Raw genomic sequence first — 5,324 nt, 5'->3', positions numbered from 1 at the left:
GATATTTAGAGAGTCTTTTTCACTAAGTTAAATTAAATCACATGCAATGCAACTCAAGGTGGACATCAATCGAGTTTTTACAAATATACAACCTATTCTAATTAGACCTGACAAAATATGACACGACACGAACCCGATATAAAATTAGTGGGTTAGGGTCAGAGATTTTGATACGTTTATGTAAATGGGTTGACATGACACGACACAATAATTAAACGGGTAGGGTTATGGTCAAGACTTTCAACTCGAAGATGACTCGAATATGACCCGTTTAACTATATATTATTTATTTTAAATTTCATATTTTTATAAATATATTATATGTTATAGACTTATAGTGGGCCAAACTCAAGAATTAGAAATAATATTCAAATTTTCAAAGTTACTTAATTTTACTCATCTTCACCACTTATCCCCTTTGCTCCCCAACTTCAACTCTTTTCATTTTTCCCTCTAAACTTACTAATTTTTTTTTTTCATTTCATCTCCTAACTCCAATGTTTCACTTTTTCATTTTTGCATCCATAACTCCTACTTTCCAACCTTTAAAATGTTTCAAGCATACATGACACAACATATTTACAAGGCCTAGACCTTAACCCAAAACCCGACACGAAAATAAACGGGTTGACACGACACAACATGATAATTAAACAGGTTGGGTTAAAGTCAAGCCCTTTCAACCCTTTAATGTCTTGACACGACACGAACCCGATACAACACGACACGTTTGTCAGGTCTAATTCTAATACATAAAAAATTAATCCTAGGTAGTAGAAACTTGATTCCATTATCAAAATCTATCAGACTAATAATACACCGACTCAATTCAAGTGATCCTAGATCAAACTTAAAAATGATTGTTGATTGCCAAAATATATTTAATATAACATTTATGTGGCAAGAGCTTTTAAATTATCATTTATGCATTTAAATCATCAACTTTGAGTACAAAACATAATTCATATTAATGGAAAAAAGTGAAAAGATTATTTGTATTTAACCATAAGGACTTAATATATTTGCTGACAAATTGTTATTCATCTTTCAAAATATAGTTTGAAGTACACATAGGATACTTTATTCTCATAATAAATACTGAAGCAAAATGGGTTGGTCTTACACAAATGTTGAAGATGTTGCTAAATAGGAAGTTTTAACTAACGAGTATGTTTGAAGGAATTGACCATGAGGACTTTGACACTGACTTTTATAGTAATGATAGATGTAGAGCAAAAGAAGGAACATGTTGAAGGCTTTGAAGAAAGTGAGATAAACAGAATATGGGTACCAAAGGGTTCAAGTTCGGTCTCGGACATATACTTATGTGGAATTAAGTGTAGTTTAAGAGTATATTAGATTTAGGAGTATGTGGACAAGTATCCTTTTTATTTAGGCCAAACATTTATAACAACTAAACAAGTAAAAGTGTTGATTATGATCCATTATAGTCCATGAGTAATTTGAAATTACAAGAAAATGATAAAGTGAGAGTTAGGGCAGGGCATTATGTTATGGTAATAAACTTGTGGTTAGAACTACCCAACCAAGTGGGTCAAATACTATTCGTAACAAACTAACGACAAAATGTTAAATAGTAAGGAAACTCAGTGTCCCTAGGTAAAATATATTTCAAAATGTAATGAGGATCAAAAGTAGGCATTTTAAGACATTTGTGAAAGATCATTATCGTTGTTAATCAAGAAATATTCAATCTTGTATCGTTTCTTTTCTATATCAACAAATTATAAACGATATCAAAGGAAACCTGAAATTCCTATTAGGTAACTTCAGGAACGGTTGCAAAAGAAGTTTGATCTTGTTATTTCGAGGGTAAAGACAACTAGGAAAAGAAAAATGATTAGAATCAGTAGGGGGGATTACACAACGTAATATGGGATACGTAAAAGATTACATCTTGGAATTGCAGAGTACCAATCTAAGAACAATAGTGAACTTGGAAGTTGAATCTTCACCAATCATAGATCAACTACAAAAATATTTAAATGTATTTCCATATGCTTAGACCATGTGATTATTTGTTTCAAAGCATATCATCAGGAGTTGCCTGAATTTTATGGAGATTTTATAAATGGAACTTTTTATGGGCAAATCATAACTGCAGTTGGTATGTATCTTAATAATGGTATGTATCACATTTTATATGCTATTGTTGAAAGTGAAATTATTTGACTCATGGAAATGGGTCTTGGAATGCTTGAGTGATGATCTTGACATTTAAGCCAACTGAAACTTCATATTTGTGACATAAAAACAGAAGGTACATTCATTTTTATGTTGTTTAATTTATACTTTTAGCACATATATCTTACTATGTTTGAAATATATGGTTTGATATATAGTGTCATTCCAACAATAGATAAATTATTCCTTAGTGTTGGGCATATATATTTCTTAAGGTACATAAATTAGAATATAAAGATTTCATTAAGGGAATATTTTACAAAGTCATGTTATTAAAGTGTGCATCAACATGTAATATGCAATATTTTGGTAATGCTACAGAAGAATTTAGGTATCACTTAAAATGATGCTTATGATTGGTTGAAATAGACCCCGCCACAACACTGGTCAAGGTCATATTTTCCAGGTAGAACAAATAAAGATGTACTTTTAAACAATATGTGTGAGGTGTTTAATAGAAAATTAGTAGATAGGAGAGACAAACCAATCATCATGATATTAGCAGAAATTAGGTAATATATGATGAAGTGTTTGGAAAATGCATAAAAAACCATTGATGCCAACATCATCAAAGATTTGGACAATATCAAAACTCGAACTGTGTAATACAAAATGATGTACAAACTAAATCCTTGGGAGACCAATGTGTTGTGGATGTTAAGGAAATAAGATGTTCATGTAAAAGGTTGAAGTTGATAGAGATACCTTGAAAACATATTGTAGTTGTTAATTAGGATATGACTCTTAGTTATGAAGAAGTTGATGATCTAAAAAATTAGGTTTATAAATGTTATTGGCTACAATTATGAGAAGGCATGTATGTCTTCAAGATAGATCCAATTAAAGGTTGAAACATGTGGTCCATAAGTAATTTCTGAACTACTACCACCTTAGTATCACAAATAGATTAGGAAGGCCAAAATATGAAATTATAAAAATTATGAACATTGTATTCAATGAATGGTTAAAGATAATAAGCTGTCTAGAAGAGCATAAACTCTGACTACAACGGAAACAATACTAGATATTGGATATGTATGGTAGTTGTATCCTTAAATGTATTTGGAAAGAATAAAATTCATTCGGTTGTAGGTGGGAAGAGGACAACAATGTGTGAACTTGACAAATGATGCCATTAACATGTTTCAGTTATGTCGTATTAGGGAATAATATCTTGGAACAATTGCACATAATTTCATAAGTAATGGATGTATCTTGACATTTACTCTAGTCAATTATGGTTTTCTATGTAATGGAATATTTTATTTGGTGTAAATTGTTTCGCTTCATGATTGGTTTCTGTTTAATTTTAGTGATGTCAATTATGGTGAATTAATGGATTGGTTGTGTTAGTCGCAGTTGTTGAAGGTTTAAACTACTTTTATCAGGATTCATTAAGTTATTTGGTTTTATTAATTAGAGTTAGACAAGTACACATGAACCTTGATGCAAGTTTACAAATCATTAAACTAACATTACTAAAAAAGGCATACATATCACTTTAGTTATTTATTGAAACATATGTGTATTTACTTCCCATATAAAAGATCATTCAACGTACCATAAACTTTTCTAAAACAAACATCCATATAAACAGAGATATAGACGTGAATTGATACATCTTATGCACATACAGGGAGTGGCTTAAATAGCCAAAGAATACAAGAACATGGGATAAACTAGGAAGGTTTATAGGGAAAATACAGCTGTAGATGGCTGAGTAATTACAAGGAAATATTCTAAATATATAAAAGATAATATACATATCTTATTCCTTAATACGCCCCCGCAAGATGGAGGTTCCATTGGAAACTCCAATCTTGGAACGAAGTCTTTGGAAAGGACCACGAGAAAGTGGTTTCGTCAATTCATTTGCCAACTGATCAAAGGAATTGATGTGATGAACAATCAGTGAGCCATCTGTAACTTTCTCCTGGACAAAGTGATAGTCTAGAGCCACATGTTTCATGCGAGAGTGATAGACGGGATTGGCACATGAGTATGTGGAACCTGCGTTATCACAATAGAGTGTAGGTGGCTGTGAGGAATGAACTCCCAATTCTGTCAGGAGGTTTTGAACCCATAAGACTTTAGAAGCAGCATTGCCTAAGGCTTTATATTCTGCTTCAGTAGATGACCGGGAAACAAATTATTGACGTGCTGACCTCCATGAGATAATGTTTGAACCAAGAAACAATAGGTAAGCCGTGGTGGAGCGACCACCACATTCAATTCCTCCCCAGCCAGAATCAGAGAAGGCTTTGAGTGTCAGAGAGGTACCCGGGTTGAGAAATAGGCCATGATGAATAGTACCTTTTAAGTACCGTAGAACTCTTTTTAATGATTGTCAATGAAGCTCCGAGGGAGCGTGCATGAATTGTGATAGTTTATTCACAACAAATGAGATGTCGGGTCTCGTAAAGGCCAAGTATTGAAGAGAACCAACTAACTTGCGGTAGGGAGTTGGATCAACACTGGCAGACCCGTCGTGCAGCTTGAGAGAAACTGAGGAGTTCAAGGGAGTGGTCACATCCTTTGCTCCATCAATATGAAAGTGTTCCAAGAGATCTTGAATGTGTCTATGTTGGGACAAAAATAAGCCGTGGGATGTGGGTATGACTTCAACTCCAAGAAAGTGGTGAAGAGAACCAAGGTCTTTGATGGAGAAATATTAGGCTAAGGTGGCAACAAAGGTATCAAGAAAGGCGTTATTGTTGCCCGTAAGGACAAAGTCATCTACATAGACCAAAAGGTAGCTCAAGAGACCGTTATGGTTGTAGATAAAAAGAGATGGATCAGCTCTAGACTTGTGAAAACCTACAAAGAGAAGGGAATTGGTGAGTTTAGTGTACCAAGCTCGTGGTGCTTGTTTCAGGCCATATATTGATTTTCGTAATTTGAAAATGTGAGATGGGAATTGAGGATGGATGAATCCTGGTGGTCGGGTCATAAACACCTCTTCATGAAGAGTACCATGGAGGAAGGCATTACTGTACGAATGGTGACTGGTTTCATGACTGGACTAAAGGTATCAAAATAGTCCTTGCCATATTGTTGAAGGAACCCTTTGGCTACGAGTTGGGCTTTGTATTTGGCAATGGATCCATCTGGATGTCTTT

This window comes from Lactuca sativa, chromosome 3, assembly GCF_002870075.4.
Source record: "Lactuca sativa cultivar Salinas chromosome 3, Lsat_Salinas_v11, whole genome shotgun sequence".
NCBI classification, from domain to species: Eukaryota; Viridiplantae; Streptophyta; class Magnoliopsida; order Asterales; family Asteraceae; genus Lactuca; species Lactuca sativa.
This window is presented reverse-complemented; position numbering follows the sequence as displayed.